The sequence below is a fragment of the Engystomops pustulosus genome, chromosome 2 (assembly GCF_040894005.1).
Source record: "Engystomops pustulosus chromosome 2, aEngPut4.maternal, whole genome shotgun sequence".
Classification (NCBI taxonomy): Eukaryota; Metazoa; Chordata; class Amphibia; order Anura; family Leptodactylidae; genus Engystomops; species Engystomops pustulosus.
In genome coordinates, this window is record NC_092412.1 from 179,628,740 (window position 1) to 179,646,141 (window position 17,402).

Here is a 17,402-nt window from a genome sequence, read left to right on the forward strand (position 1 = left end):
ATCGGTATTACATCTGTCTCCTCTGTAGCTTAGCTCTGGAATAGCAATAGTTAACCCACTGAGATTCATAGAGCTCTGCCAAACTAACCTGTGTTTGAGTTTCTGTTAAATATCCTATTAATAGTTTTGTCCAGTACTGATGAAAATTTATCTTGGCCTATCTTTTACCCTGCATTCCTTTTATGATTTTAGCCCCTGTTGCTGACTACCGTATTTTTCAGACTATAAGGCGCACAAAAAATCCTTTGATTTTCTCAGAAATCAAAGGTGCGCCTTATAGTCCATTGCGCCTTATATATGAACCGTACTTACAGACAACAGTTGCCTTGAGCTGTGCACAGGTGTGCCACCTGCTGGTCATTCATCCTTATAAGCAGGTGCGCCTTATAATCGGGTGCGCCTTATATAAGAACCTAGACGTTTTAGCAGGCATTTATTGATGGTGCGCTTTGTACTCCGGTGCACCTTATAGTCCGAAAAATACAGTATTCTCTTGTATCTCTGACTCTGTACAGCATTACTACCTTTGCTGTGACCTGGCTTTGGTTATCGAGGGTTCACTGTCCTTGTTCGTGTCAAGCCATCACATACATAAGTAAGTTCAGAAAACACTAGTAAGCTCCAAAGAAGACTTATAGCAAGCATTGGGAAGTGGGTAGACAATCCTCCAATTAGATATCAGAGTCCTGGTCCAGATAGTGATTGGGTCAGTCCTGACCAGTCCTGCGTCATCCAGACAAACCAGATGTGAGTGGAGGAGTCATCTATTAATCACAGCTAGCTTAACCGTCTTCAGTCCAGAACAACGTCAACCGCAGACAGGTAGGTAAACACCAATTAAGACAGCTCAGGGTGAAATAAAGCAGTGTTCAGTCTAGAACAGTAAGCAAACTAAGTACAAAATCAGTCAGCAGTGCATCTTCTGCCATCCTTTCCAGGCAGTGGATGATTCTGAAGCCTGAAGGGGAACATATGTTATATACAACCTAATAAAAAGTGATCAAAAGGTTGCATAGTTTCAGTAAAAGTGTCAGATCATCCTGCAAGTGAAAAGTATGAAAAAATTATTACTGTCAGCATTAAAACTAAATAAATCTGGTATGTCTCTGATCATAGTGACCTAAAGTGTTATTTTTTCCTAAAGTGAAAGCCATAAAATTGGAGACCCCAAGAAAATGGCACAAGAATGTTTAATCTCAATTCCCGTGCATTTGGATTTTTTTCCAACTTACCATTACATGGCATAGAACATTAACCAGGAATTAATGAAAATGCTTATAAGGGAAAAAGGAAAAAAAGAATTGCAAAAACCGAAAAGGGCATGGTTCTTACAGGGTTAAACGTGAGGATTTATTCTCAATTGTGTATAATATATGGTCAAATACAGCAGTACAGTACAAAACAGATCTTTTTACAGTTTGTTCCATTGTTGTTTCCATTTTGTATATTTTATTTGCCTGTATTATGAACTTCATTGTCCATTTTGTTCTGTCTTCTAAATGACATGCTGATAACAAAAACATGAACAAGTGTTTTGAAATTCAATCCATGGACTTCGGGTCCCTAAAGCCTCTATAATACCCCATTCTAATTGTTATACCACGAAAGGCAGAAATGATCCTTCCCTAAATAATAACACCTTACATAGCTCTGTACATTGAAGCATGTGTTACAAATTTCAGAAGATATGGATTTCTGCAAGTGAAAATCCAAAAACAGAAAAAGGACATTATCATGAAAGGGTTACTATTAGAGATGAGCGAACATACTCGTCCGAGCTTGATGCTCGATCGAGCATTAGCGTACTCGTAACTGCTCGTTGCTCGGACGAGTATTTCGCCCGCTCGAGAAAATGGCAGCTCCCGCCGTTTTGCTTTTTGGCGGCCAGAAACAGAGCCAATCACAAGCCAGGAGACTCTGCACTCCACCCAGCATGACGTGGTACCCTTACACGTAGATAGCAGTGGTTGGCTGGCCAGATCAGGTGACCCTGGGATAGACTAGCCGCTGCCCGCGCTGCTCGGATCATTCTCTGTCTGGATGCCGCTAGGGAGAGAGCTGCTGCTGGTCAGGGAAAGCGTTAGGGTGTTCTATTAGCTTACTGTTAGGCAGGAGTGATTCTAAAAGAACCCAACAGCCCTTCTTAGGGCTACAATAACGTTATAATTTTTTTTTTTTTTATTTGCAGCTAGTATCATATTGTGAGGAATTTGCAGGGGGACTTGCTACCGTTGTGTTTAGCTCTTAGTGACACACATATCCACCTCAAACACCAAAGTGGGAAAATTTATTAGGGGTTTGAGTAGAATTAGGCACAGTCTGCCAGTTTCTTTTTATTTTACGTTTATTGTTTTAATAACTCAGTGTCATCTCATCTGGCATAGTAGTGTGCTGTAATACTTGGCTAGAAAATAGCCATAGGAGAATACAAACGGCTTAATTACGCCTACAGTAGCGTTATATATATTTGATTTCTGGTTGATCTGCTGGTGGCTGTAGTTGTTGCAGTGCATCTACTAGCAAATTGTGAGCAATTTGGAGTCAGACTTGCGACCACTGTGTTTTAGTGACGCACATATCCATCGCAAAGACCGAAGTGGGAAAATTTATTAGGGCCCGGGGTTGTATTTCAATTAGGCACAGTCTGCCATTTCCTTTTTTATTTTACGTTTATTTTTTTCATAACTCAGCGTCATCTCATCTGGCATAGTAGTGTGCTGTAATACTTGGCTAGAAAATAGCCTTAGGAGAATACAAACGGCTTAATTACGCCTACAGTAGCGTTATATATATTTGATTTCTGGTTGATCTGCTGGTGGCTGTAGTTGTTGCAGTGCATCTACTAGTAAATTGGGAGCAATTTGGAGTCAGACTTGCGACCACTGTGTTTTAGTGACGCACATATCCATCGCAAAGACCGAAGTGGGAAAATTTATTAGGGCCCGGGGTTGTATTTCAATTAGGCACAGTCTGCCATTTCCTTTTTTATTTTACGTTTATTTTTTTCATAACTCAGCGTCATCTCATCTGGCATAGTAGTGTGCTGTAATACTTGGCTAGAAAATAGCCTTAGGAGAATACAAACGGCTTAATTACGCCTACAGTAGCGTTATATATATTTGATTTCTGGTTGATCTGCTGGTGGCTGTAGTTGTTGCAGTGCATCTACTAGTAAATTGTGAGCAATTTGGAGTCAGACTTGCGACCACTGTGTTTTAGTGACGCACATATCCATCGCAAAGACCGAAGTGGGAAAATTTATTAGGGCCCGGGGTTGTATTTCAATTAGGCACAGTCTGCCATTTCCTTTTTTATTTTACGTTTATTTTTTTCATAACTCAGCGTCATCTCATCTGGCATAGTAGTGTGCTGTAATACTTGGCTAGAAAATAGCCATAGGAGAATACAAACGGCTTAATTACGCCTACAGTAGCGTTATATATATTTGATTTCTGGTTGATCTGCTGGTGGCTGTAGTTGTTGCAGTGCATCTACTAGCAAACTGTGAGCAATTTGGAGTCAGACTTGCGACCACTGTGTTTTAGTGACGCACATATCCATCGCAAAGACCGAAGTGGGAAAATTTATTAGGGCCCGGGGTTGTATTTCAATTAGGCACAGTCTGCCATTTCCTTTTTTATGTTACGTTTATTTTTTTCATAACTCAGCGTCATCTCATCTGGCATAGTAGTGTGCTGTAATACTTGGCTAGAAAATAGCCATAGGAGAATACAAACGGCTTAATTACGCCTACAGTAGCGTTATATATATTTGATTTCTGGTTGATCTGCTGGTGGCTGTAGTTGTTGCAGTGCATCTACTAGTAAATTGTGAGCAATTTGGAGTCAGACTTGCGACCACTGTGTTTTAGTGACGCACATATCCATCGCAAAGACCGAAGTGGGAAAATTTATTAGGGCCCGGGGTTGTATTTCAATTAGGCACAGTCTGCCATTTCCTTTTTTATTTTACGTTTATTTTTTTCATAACTCAGCGTCATCTCATCTGGCATAGTAGTGTGCTGTAATACTTGGCTAGAAAATAGCCATAGGAGAATACAAACGGCTTAATTACGCCTACAGTAGCGTTATATATATTTGATTTCTGGTTGATCTGCTGGTGGCTGTAGTTATTGCAGTGCATCTACTAGTAAATTGTGAGCAATTTGGAGTCAGACTTGCGACCACTGTGTTTTAGTGACGCACATATCCATCGCAAAGACCGAAGTGGGAAAATTTATTAGGGCCCGGGGTTGTATTTCAATTAGGCACAGTCTGCCATTTCCTTTTTTATTTTACGTTTATTTTTTTCATAACTCAGCGTCATCTCATCTGGCATAGTAGTGTGCTGTAATACTTGGCTAGAAAATAGCCATAGGAGAATACAAACGGCTTAATTACGCCTACAGTAGCGTTATATATATTTGATTTCTGGTTGATCTGCTGGTGGCTGTAGTTGTTGCAGTGCATCTACTAGTAAATTGTGAGCAATTTGGAGTCAGACTTGCGACCACTGTGTTTTAGTGACGCACATATCCATCGCAAAGACCGAAGTGGGAAAATTTATTAGGGCCCGGGGTTGTATTTCAATTAGGCACAGTCTGCCATTTCCTTTTTTATTTTACGTTTATTTTTTTCATAACTCAGCGTCATCTCATCTGGCATAGCAGTGTGCTTTCATACTTGGCTATAAAATAGCCATAGCAATAGGATAGCATCGTTTGGTTTTAAAAACTAAAAAACACAAAAAAAAAACAAAAAAAGTTAAAAAAAAAAATTCAAGTTATAACTCTCATTTTCAAAATGTTTAACCCGAGGGCTAGGGGTAGAGGACGAGGGCGGGGATGTGGGCATCCAACTACTGCAGGGGTCAGAGGCCGTGGTCCTGGGCGGGGTGAGACACCACCTGCTTATGAGGGAGCAGGGGAACGCCGCAGAGCTACACTCCCTAGGTTCATGTCTGAAGTTACTGGGACTCATGGTAGAGCACTGTTGAGGCCAGAACAGTGCGAACAGGTGATGTCGTGGATTGCCGACAATGCTTCGAGCAATTTGTCCACCAGTCAGTCTTCCACGCAGTCCACCCATGTCACCGAAATCGGCACTCCTCCAGCTCCTGCACCTCAGCCTCCTCCCCCCCAGTCTGCCCCCTCCCAGCAAAATTTGCCATTTGAACCGGCATACTCTGAGGAACTGTTTTCTGGACCCTTCCCACAGTCACAAACCACTTGTCCGGTTGCTGATGAGCAATTTTCCGATGCCCAGGTTTTCCACCAGTCGCAGTCTGTGGGTGATGATGACCTTGTTGACGTACTGGAAGAAGTGTGTAAAGAGGTGTCCGACGATGAGGAGACACGGTTGTCAGACAGTGGGGAAGTTGTTGTCAGGGCAGGAAGTCCGAGGGGGGAGCAGACTGAGGGATCGGAGGATGATGAGGTGACAGACCCAAGCTGGGTTGAGAGGCCGGGTGAACACAGTGCTTCTGAGACGGAGGAGAGTCCTCGACCAGAACAGGTTGGAAGAGGCAGTGGTGGGGCCAGACGGAGAGGCAGGGCCAGAGCTGGTGCATCAGCGCCAAATGTGTCAACTAGTGAAGCTCCCGTGGCGAGGGCTCCTGCGGCGAGGGCTAGATTTTCAGAAGTCTGGAGGTTCTTTAAGGAAACACCGGATGACCGACGGACTGTGGTGTGCCACATTTGCCAAACCAGGATCAGCAGGGGTTCCACCACTACTAGCTTAACTACCACCAGTATGCGCAGGCATATGAATGCTAAACACCCCACTCAGTGGCAACAAGCGCGTTCACCTCCGGCCGTGCACACCACTGCTCCTTCCCCTGTGTCAGCTGATAGTCAGCCCCCTGCCCAGGACCCTGCCACAAAAACCCCATCGTCGCCTCCACGATCCTCCACAGCATCCACCAGCGTTCAGCTCTCCATACCCCAGACGCTGGAGCGGAAACGCAAATATAGTGCAACCCACCCGCACGCCCAAGCCCTTAATGTGCACATCTCCAGATTGCTAAGCCTGGAGATGCTGCCCTATAGGCTAGTAGAGACCGAGGCCTTTCGCAGCCTCATGGCGGCGGCCGCCCCTCGGTATTCGGTCCCCAGCCGCCACTACTTTTCCCGATGTGCCGTCCCAGCCCTGCACCAGCACGTGTTAGACAACATAATCCGTGCCCTGACCAACGCCGTTTCTGACAAGGTCCACCTGACCACGGACACGTGGACGAGTGCTGCCGGGCAGCGCCACTATATATCTCTGACGGCACATTGGGTTAACTTGGTGGAGGCTGGGACCGAGTGTGACCCTGCGGCTGGTCATATACTGCCGACGCCGAGGATTGCGGGGCCTACCTCGGTCCAGGTGTTTGAGGCCTACTATGCCTCCTCCTCCTCCCACCCCTCCTCCACCTCCTCCTCCGAACGACCATCCGTGGGCATGGCGCCATCAGTCGGTAGCTCTAGGCACAGCAGCAGTGCCGTCGCTAAGCGACAGCAGGCGGTGCTCAAACTGCTGAGCCTAGGCGATAAAAGGCACACCGCCCAAGAACTATTACAGGGCATCACGGCGCAGACTGATCTGTGGCTGGCACCGCTGAACCTGAAGCCAGGCATGGTTGTGTGTGACAACGGCCGTAACCTGGTGGCGGCTCTGCAACTCGGCAGACTGACACATGTGCCATGCCTGGCCCATGTGTTAAATCTGATAGTTCAGCGTTTCCTCAAGACATACCCCAATCTGTCTGATTTGCTCACGAAGGTGCGCCGCATCTGTGCGCATTTCAGGAAGTCCAGCACAGATGCTGCCACTCTCAGGGCAGCGCAGCGCCGCCTCCAACTGCCCGCTCACCGACTGTTGTGCGACGTGCCCACGAGGTGGAATTCAACACTGACCATGTTATCCAGAGTTTACCAGCAGCGCCGAGCGATTGTAGACTGCCAGATGTCAACTTCCACCAGAACTGGTAGTCAGGTCAGTCAGCTTCCTCAAGTCTACAATGAGGAGTGGACGTGGATGTCTGATATCTGTCAGGTGCTGAGTAACTTTGAGGAGTCAACACAGATGGTCAGTGGCGATGCCGCCATCATCAGCCTCACCATCCCGCTGCTTGGCCTGTTGAAAAACTCTCTGGTCAGCATGAAGTCGGAAGCTTTGCGCTCCTCACAAGAGACGGGGGAAGAAGATTCCCTTGTTGATAGCCAAAGCACCCTTAGGTCTGTTTCTCAGCGCATATCGGAGGAGGTGGAGGTGGAGGAGGATGAGGAGGAAGAGGAGGAGAATGTTGGCGAGACACAAGAGGGGACCATTGTTGAGTCCTTCACTGTTGAGCGTGTATGGGCAGAAGAAGAGGAATTGGAGGAGTTGGAGGAGGAGGAAATGGACAGTCAGGCCAGTGAGGGGAGTGAATTCTTACGCGTTGGTACTCTGGCGCATATGGCAGATTTCATGCTAGGCTGCCTATCCCGTGACCCTCGCGTTCAAAGAATTTATTCCAGCACCGATTACTGGGTGTTCACTCTCCTGGACCCACGGTACAAGCAAAATCTTTCCACTCTCATCCCTGGAGAGGAAAGGAGTGTGAGAATGCATGAATACCAGCAGGCCCTGGTGCACAAGCTGAAACAGTATTTCCCTTCTGACAGCGCTAGCGGCAGAGTGCGTAGTTCTGCGGGACAAGTAGCGAGGGAGAGTAGGCGAGCAGGCAGCTTGTCCAGCACTGGCAAGGGTACGCTTTACAAGGCTTTTGCCAGCTTTATGTCACCCCAGCAAGACACTGTCACCTGTCCCCAGTCTCGGCAGAGTAGGGCTGATCTTTACAGAAAGATGGTGAGGGAGTACGTAGCTGACCATACCATCGTCCTAAATGATCACACAGCTCCCTACAACTACTGGGTTTCAAAGCTGGACATGTGGCACGAACTGGCGCTGTACGCCTTGGAGGTTCTTGCCTGCCCTGCCGCTAGCGTCTTGTCCGAGCGGGTTTTCAGTGCAGCTGGTGGCATCATCACCGATAAGCGTACACGCCTGTCGACTGACAGCGCTGACAGGCTGACGCTTATCAAGATGAATAAAGCATGGATTTCTCCTAAGGAAGCTCAACCTGAATAATTTATCCACTCCTCCTCCTCCTCCTCATTTTCCTCCTTCTCCTGCTCTTTGTACAGTAAAGCAGAGGAAACTGGCTATTTTTTGACAGGGCCCACTGGCTCTACCTATAGTACTTTATGCATTTAATTTTTCTGGAGGGCCACCGACCCGGTCCTCTGTTTTAAACAATTTTTGGGAGTGCCACATACAGGCACTCAATCTATTAAATTTTTCTGGAGGGCCACCTACCTGCTCCTCTGGTTTGAAAACTTTTTTGGACTGCCACATACAGGCACTCAATCTATTCCATTTTTCTGGAGGGCCACCTACCTGCTCCTCTGGTTTTAAAACTTTTTTGCACTGCCACATACAGGCACTCAATCTATTCCATTTTTCTGGAGGGCCACCTACCTGCTCCTCTGGTTTGAAAACTTTTTTGGACTGCCACATACAGGCACTCAATCTATTCCATTTTTCTGGAGGGCCACCTACCTGCTCCTCTGGTTTGAAAACTTTTTTGGACTGCCACATACAGGCACTCAATCTATTCCATTTTTCTGGAGGGCCACCTACCTGCTCCTCTGGTTTGAAAACTTTTTTGGACTGCCACATACAGGCACTCAATCTATTCCATTTTTCTGGAGGGCCACCTACCTGCTCCTCTGGTTTGAAAACTTTTTTGGACTGCCACATACAGGCACTCAATCTATTCCATTTTTCTGGAGGGCCACCTACCTGCTCCTCTGGTTTGAAAACTTTTTTGGACTGCCACATACAGGCACTCAATCTATTCCATTTTTCTGGAGGGCCACCTACCTGCTCCTCTGGTTTGAAAACTTTTTTGGACTGCCACATACAGGCACTATCCAAATTAAATTGTCTCCATAGCAGCCTCCACACGTTGTCTCCATTGCTTCCTCCAAAAGTCGTCCATATAGCTGCCTCCATACATCGTCCCTTTATCAAACGAGGTGTGTCAGGCAGAAATTTGGGTTGTTTTCATGGATTCCACATCAAAGTTGTTAACTTTGTCGCCACCCTGCTGTGTTATCCACAAAATATACTGGCAAACTTTTATCATTTACCAATATTATTTCAGCGCTTCTTGCGCTTCTGTTTACATTCCCCTCACCCGCCATATCCTAAACTTATAAGAACGCTACTACACTTGATCTTATACAAAAGGTTCTTAGAAGTGCTGTTTGGGGAGTAGCCTAGAGACAGGGGCTTGGATTGGCGAAAGCTCGCCTGGAAGCGGAGCGCCAGCTCCATCCCAAGATACAACTAACATAGTTTTAAGTGCAGCACCTTTAATCTACTACTAGTTCACTGCCTCCATAATAATAATAATAATAATCTTTATTTATATAGCGCCATCATATTCCGTAGCGCTTTACAAATCATAGGAAACAAATACAAATGTAATGTAACAGAGCACAACATTTGTATGGAACAACAGGAGTGAGGTCCCTGCTCGCCAGAGCTTACGGTTTATGAAGATGATGGGGTAACACGAGGTAAAAGAATTTTTAATGGTCAAGCCATTCTTCTTAGGGAATAGAACAAAATATAATAAATGGAATTGCTGTCGCTTGAACCACTCAGCCGTCACCAGGTCCAGGGTGAATGGGACTGCATAGAAGTCTGGTGCCTGTTGGTTGATGGATAACAGATGGGAGGACGACACAGGACGGGTTAGTAGAAGAGTTAAAACTTCATGCAGTTAATGAGTGTTATAGGCTTGCCTAAAGAAATGGGTTTTAAGAGCACGTTTGAAACTTTGGAGGTTAGGTATTAGTCTGATAGTCCGGGGCAGAGCATTCCATAGAATTGGTGCAGCTCTAGAGAAGTCTTGGAGACGCGAGTGGGAGGTCCGCACTAGGGTAGAGGTTGATCTAAGATCACTGGCGGATCTAAGAGCACGGGTTGGGCGATAGACTGAGATAAGAGAGGAGAGGTAGGGGGGTGCAGCATTATACAGAGTTTTATGGATGAGGGTTATTATTTTAAACTGTATTCGAAAGGAGACTGGCAGCCAGAGCAGCGTCTGGCATGAACTGTAGGCATACATGGTCCCCTTATCAAACGAGCTGTGTCAGGCAGAATTTTGGGTTGTTTTCATGGCTTCCACAACAAACTTGTTAACTTTGTCGCCACCCTGCTGTGTAATCCACAAAATATACTGGCAAACTTTTATCATTTACCAATATTATTTCAGCGCTTCTTGCGCATCTGTTTCCATTCCCCTCACCCGCCATATCCTAAACTTATAAGAACGCTATTACACTTGATCTTATACAAAAGGTTCTTAGAAGTGCTGTTTGGGGAGTAGCCTAGAGACAGGGGCTTGGATTGGCGAAAGCTCGCCTGGCAGCGGAGCGCCAGCTCCATGCCAAGATCCAACTAACATAGTTTTAACTGCAGCACCTTTAATCTACTACTAGTTCACTGCCTCCATACATGGTCCCCTTATCAAACGAGCTGTGTCAGGCAGAATTTTGGGTTGTTTTCATGGCTTCCATGTTAACTTTGTCGCCACCCTGCTGTGTAATCCACAAAATATACTGGCAAACTTTTATCATGTACCGATATTATTTGAGCGTTTCTTGCTCACCTCCTTTGGTTCCTCTCTGCCACCCATTGGTTTGAAGCCTGAGTCCATTTAGGGTATGTCGCCATGCCACTCTCTAGCCTGCCGCTGCTGCCGCTGCCTCTGCATGAAGTCCCCTATAGTGTCAGGGTCAATTATTGGATGTTTTAGATGCTATCTAGCTTCATTCTGTCACTCTGTCATGGCCATGCTGTTGCCCATAATTTTGGCATAATGGTGCGATTAAGCAGCCTCAGAGGCATCCATGCATGCTGCCCCTGCTGTTTCCTGTCCATTTCCGTGGTGTTTCCATCCTTTTCTGAGGTTCCCAGGTGTTTGGCCAAGCTTCCCTGTGCAGAGCCTTGGTCCCCTTGAAAAATGCTCGAGTCTCCCATTGACTTCAATGGGGCTCGTTATTCGAGACGAGCACTCGAGCATCGGGAAAAGTTCGTCTCGAATAACGAGTACCCGAGCATTTTAGTGCTCGCTCATCTCTAGTTACTATACAAGTCTTAGTGAGCCCTTACTCTGGAAAAATTCATGTATACCACTGCGTCTCTATACTAACAACATACAGACTTTTATAAAATTATGGACAGGTCTAAAGATATTTTAAGTACAAGATACAAATTCCATAACAATCTCTCCAAAATACCATCCCTCTCAGAAGACCAACCCCTTACCCAGACCCTACTTTATGACCCAGAATTTAGTTACCCCAATAAGATATATATATATATATATACATACTAGACATCATTTCACAAAAGAACTTACAGTACCCCCTAAAAAAAACCCTCACCATAAATTCTAAATGTGTGATGAAGCTGTTCTTAAAGGTGCAAGACTAACATTTTATCCTTAATGTAGTATGCCAATTGACCTCAGAATACAGATCAATAACTTAAGTATACATACTATAGATATCAATATATTCCATATATATAATATATAAAATGCAAAAATAATGAAGTATATACTCTGGTGCACCACTTTGACAAAAAGTCCATCCACATATAACAAGAAACAACAGCAGTACTTCAAGGTTAAAAAAAAATCAAAAAAGTGTACTTTTATTCCCACATGGAGCCTTGGCTTGAGCCATGTGGGAATAAAAGTATACTTTTTTCATTTTCTGAACCTTGCAGTACTGTCATTTTTTCTTGCATATGCATTATGATTTATTGAAATATAACATAAAAATGTTTAAATTACCTTACGAGCCAAGATGGTGATGTACACCAGACAGCAAATTCAGGCACGGCTGATATTTGAATTTTTGCTATGTTGACACGCAAATTTTTCAAGTAGTAATAATGAGAAGGGAGACGGGGAGTCTTCAAACTTCTCATTTTTATCATGTGACCTTACAACAGATTACTGATAGACTGCAAAATGAAAGTTTCCATTACATGATACTTCCTCCTTTTCCTATATTTTCAAGGCACAATGTCTCGTTGCCTTTTCAGTAATAGAACTTTTTCTCATTGCCTATTCAGTAATAAAAAAATTGTCTCCTTGCCTATTTAATAATAACATTTTTGTCTCATTGCCTATTTAGTCATAATAATCATTCATTTATTTTAGAGGAAGGAAACATTAGGCTGTGAACTTTAGTCAAACATCTCCACTTTGCTCTCATGTCAGAATTGCTATCTTCAAAAACAAGCCCTAAGAATGCTCTTTTAAATAATAAATAAAAAAAATTACTAACATGGTGACACATAAACATATGGCTTCTTCTTAAAGTGTTTTTTTTCAATTAAACTAGTAAAGATTAAAAAACTGTACATATTTGCTATCTCCATAATCATGCTAACCTACAGAATTATTTTCAAATGTTTATAATGTATGATGAATTGTGCGAATGTTTTAACTAAAATACAAGAGACTGAATATTTTTTTTTATTCTACCCCCTTCCAAGAAAGAGTCAACAATTTGAATCATTATGTACTTGAATATGAAAGGCCAACAAGAACCATTGCAGTCAGAACAATTGTAATGAGGATCATAAACTGTTTCAAAAATTAGGTAATGAATAAAAAACAATCTTTTAGTAAAAAGCAAAGACATACCTCCCTATTTTGGAACCTCAGTTGAGACACAACAAGCTGTTAGCTAAACAATGCACATTTCCTATCCACAGAAAATGGAGTTTGTAATCTTACCTGACACCCTGCCTGAAGGAGCAGGGTGTTCCCAAGGGTATGTGCTATTCACGCAAAGCAGTGTTTCTCTGCTAATGTCTGCTTCATGTTTGCTTCGTGTTTTCACTGCAGGAGGGAGGGAGGAAGAGGAGACAAGAAGCGAGTGACACATTGGGGCAGATTTATCAAGCGTCTGAAAGTCAGAATATTTCTAGTTGCCCATGGCAACCAATCACAGCTCAGCTTTCATTTTACCAGTGGTCATAAATATTTTAAAGGGGTGCTGTGATTGGTTGCCATGGGCAACTAGAAAACTGACTTTCAGACAGTTTGATAAATCTGCCCCACTGTCTTGCATGAATAGCACATGCCCTTGCCCCTGATCCTTCAGATAGGGTGCCAGGTAAGCTTACAAACTTCATTTCTGGAGAATAGTAACTGTGCATTTTTAGCTAAAAGCAGTGTGGGCACATGTTAGTGTAGTGCTATGGGAACTTGTTATTAGGCTTATTAGTGGAAATCTGGTGACAGGTTCCCTGTAGGGATGCTGACAATGTGTTTTAGTTACTACTCAGAATCGAAACATAAATTGTTTTACTTCCTCTGTTTACTGCACACTTTTTGATAACATTATTTTTTGTCTTCAATACTGATAGAATTATATAAAGTAAAAAATGATAATAACACCCAGGTTTTACATACAAATTATGTCACATAAATATATTACAGCACTTCTTGTAATATAGACACTATTCCTGTATCAAAAATGTACAATGATATAAATAATGTGTTGTATAACATTATCAACCGAAACAGGCAAAACATAGTAGGTCAAAAGCACCTAAAAACAGTATAACCAGGAGCCAATGAAAAATAAAGACTAGCAATTCCTGCCAACATATTCCACAAACCCCCTTGTAATATCTATGTCAGTGTCATCCTCTGTCCATTCTGTTACACTGCTTTGATTTTGTCATACTGAAAATGTTAAGGCTGATGCTCTTTCTTGCAGTTTCATGTTATTGTTATTGCATCAATGACCATTGATGATGACCACCATAGTTAATAACAAAGATTTAGCTCTTAACAATGTTCCTGTAGTGTGTCTGTTTGGTCCTCCAATCAATGCCTCCATGTACATGGCTCTGTACTTGTAGGTCACCCAAGTATTGCTGGAACCAAATATCTGAAGTCTAGGTCCTACGGGTGGCCATCATGGTCTCATGATGTACATGATTTTTGTGACAGCATGTAAGGTGTTAGCTAAGTCCAGAATGCCTCCACACACTTCGGTTTCCCAAAAAGCGCTGGACTCATTTATCCATAAACAGATTTGCCTGATTCACAGGGTGAAACATTAATTTTGGTTTGTGATAGATTTTCTAACATGTGATTTGGTACCCCCTAAAGGAGCTTCCCAGTGCTAAGTTCTTGCATCCTTCTATACCAATCATATCCTTTGTATGCATGGTATTCCTTAAAATATTGTTTCTAAATTTTGGAGAGAATTCTGTGGATGTCTGGGTAGCTCCCTCTGTTTTTTCCTCTGCATTCCATCCAGAGATGAATGGGCAGACATAGAGACTTAATAAAACTCTAAAGTGCTATGCCTCTTTCTACTGCATTTTGTTTGCTCTAAGTAATAGAGTAAACTCTTCTACTAAGATATTTTGTAATTAAAGGTTTAACTCCAAATTCTCTTTTTTGTAGGGACACTACATTTGTTAACCCTTCTCCAGAAACAACATTCCACAACTGAGCACAGTCTGGACCCAGGCTTCGGCAAAACCCCAAGATGCACAATAATGTCAGGCTAATAAGAAACAGTCTCCAGGTCCTGAGTATATGTTGGAGGAACAAGTGAGGTTATCAACAAAAAAATGTGTCTCAAGGTTCCCTCTGGAACCAATCAATCCCTCTGATTCAGAACCACACCTCTTCTGTCCTGAAGCCTAGCTTGCTCCAGCATAAATTAACCCTTGATGGCTGACAGCTCCACAGTCCTCTGCTCTGTCTGGATCTCTGAGCCTAACCCACTTACCAGATCTCATATCATTCCTGCTCAGTTTGCATTCTTTGCTGATTAAAGAAGAATTCTCATCAGCTCAATTCCTTCCATGTTTCTTATATCCTAACTTCACCTTAGCTTTTGACCCTTCTCTAGTTTAGTAATTTTGTACTATGATTCCCTATCTGTTGTAACCTTGGCTTGGCTGCCTCTCTTACTTATTGTGCTGTTTGTCTTATGTATTTTACAAACTAATCCATAATATTACCTAAGAATTTTATTAACTGTCCGTCAGCTCCATAGAGATTAATGGAGCAGAAGGTTCATGAGCAGCCATCTGCTCCATTAGACAGTGACGACTGACGGACCCCTCGATCTCGCGATCTGTGGGGGCCTCAGCACTGAGACCCCCACTGATAAGCAAGTTAGGCTCTATCCCATGGATAGGGCCTAACTTTAGTTTGTGGGAAAACCCCTTTAATAGTGCAGAGGAGAAGCTCAAGAAGATTGCAGACACAAGAATTATGTGCACTTACAAACATAACTGTTCAAGGGATTTGGTTCAACAAATTAGGGCAGTGGATTTTTGAAGGTTCTGTACCTTACCAATAAATTATTACTTATAAATGCAAAACTTTTTGTAATGTTTTGGTAGTAGCATCTCTCAAATTTATGTTGTGCAACATGCTACATTTTCTAACAGGACTCCTTCACTGTTTTCACAGTTGACACAGGCATAACCTCTAGTCATATATCTAGTACCATATATACTCGAGTATAAGCAAAAGTGTGCTGGAAAACCTCTGCTTGGCTTATACTCGTGTCAAGAAAAATAACAAACAGTGTACTCACTCTGTCAATGCCCCTCTTCTATACAGTGATGCTCCGAAATTGGCTCCGTGTCCCCACGCTGTCCGTCGCAGGGATCGTGACATCAGCCGCACGCTGACATTATTTTATGTACGCTGGCATCGGCACACACTATGTAGGAGCTGCGATGGCTGGAAGATGACCTGTTTTTCCATTTTTTTGTGTTAAAATTAAGGGTCTTGGGCTTATAGTTGGGTCGGCTTATACTCGAGTGTATACGGTACTTAATAAAAACTAACATAAGCAAAAAGAAGGGATGTATAATAAAGATAAAGAAGATATTAAAATGTCGTACTCACATAGTAGGGCCACAATACAAGTTTCAACCATTTACAATAACCTTTTTTTAATAAATTGTGAAACTGTTTGTTTTATTTTAGAGATTTGGTAATATTTTGACTGATGAACCTATTCCCTGATAAATATATTATTTTTAACATAAAGAAGCTTTTGAAATTCTTCCTAAAAGTTTCCAGACTTATGGGGTTTTCCTGTAGGGAGTTTATTACACTAACAGTATTGATGAAATCATAAAGACAATTGCATTTAACTCACAAAGCCTCATTATTTTCATTCATAGTTCTCTAAAGTGTATACTGCTAAAATAGAGTTGTCACTTTATCTAAAGTTGCCAGAACAGTCGCAGCATAATGAATCCGATTTATACATGTCTCTCATCTTCTATTTCATGCTGTATGAAAAACCAGCATTTTAGAATGATGCAGGTTTTTAATCTGGAGCATGCAATTCAATCAATGATTAACCTGAACCCCTTAAATTTGGGTTGTTACCAAACATGGTGTCAGGATCAGTGGTGGTGATGAACCCACTGAGCCGCCGCAAGTGATGAAGTAAGTCGACATCTGGGAGCGTAGTCTAAGTGGCATTGAGTATTCACCCAGATAACTCCTCGGGCATGACTTACTCACAGTAGTGGCCAAGGCAAGGTTCAGAGACAGCAGTCAGAGTTCAAGTCAGGCAGGGGGTCAGGACCGGCGACACATGCTCAGATCGGGAACATAACAGACAGTCAAGGCAGGCGGCCGAGAATCGAGAGAAACGAAGCAGAGGCCCTTAAAAATCCACAGAGCCATTGCTGGAGTGTGCACAGGTGAGTATGCCTGCAGCCGCCACAAAGAGGTACCGTCACATGGATGTACCCGCGACCTGAGACATGGCAGGCTTGGCACGCACAATCCTGGAGAACAGCCATTCAGATTTGGGGTTTTGTTAGGGAAAATGCAGTCAAGCTGGTTGATCAAACAGCTTTCCGCTCCTTAGAAACTACAGCCATGCCCGCATTTAACATGGATGTAAACTGCTACTATTATAGTACTTTTTGCATTTTCAGCATAATAGTTATATATAATAATAACTTTAAGGATGAGTACTATTTTCATTTACACCATCATATAGTAATAATTTAAAGGACTAGTCTTACTACTATCTGTAGCATACAGTGTTCCATTAGAGCACCAGTTTTAGTACTATTTGCATTTACAGTATAATATAGTAATACCTTAAATGATCAGTCTTCTTATACTATTTGTATTTACAGCATCATATAGTAAAACCTTAAAGGGTTTTGTCACTCTAAATTACTTGCCCATGTCCCTTTACTGCCTTAATAATAATCCCTGAATGTTCACCAAGTGATACTACATTCCTGCTACTTACTTTAGGGCTGTCTGCA

The 17,402-nt window shown here is 43.0% G+C and overlaps 1 long non-coding RNA gene across 1 annotated transcript in view; it reads left to right on the forward strand.

The window, feature by feature from the left end:
* Positions 1-15,411, forward strand: part of LOC140118957 (uncharacterized) — a 109,010-nt gene extending 93,599 nt beyond the window's left edge. Inside the window, exons 3-4 of the long non-coding RNA XR_011853290.1 lie at positions 12,609-12,715; positions 14,542-15,411. This is a non-coding gene — a long non-coding RNA (uncharacterized lncRNA). The remainder of the gene's footprint in view (positions 1-12,608; positions 12,716-14,541) is intronic.
* Positions 15,412-17,402: the final 1,991 nt, after the last annotated feature.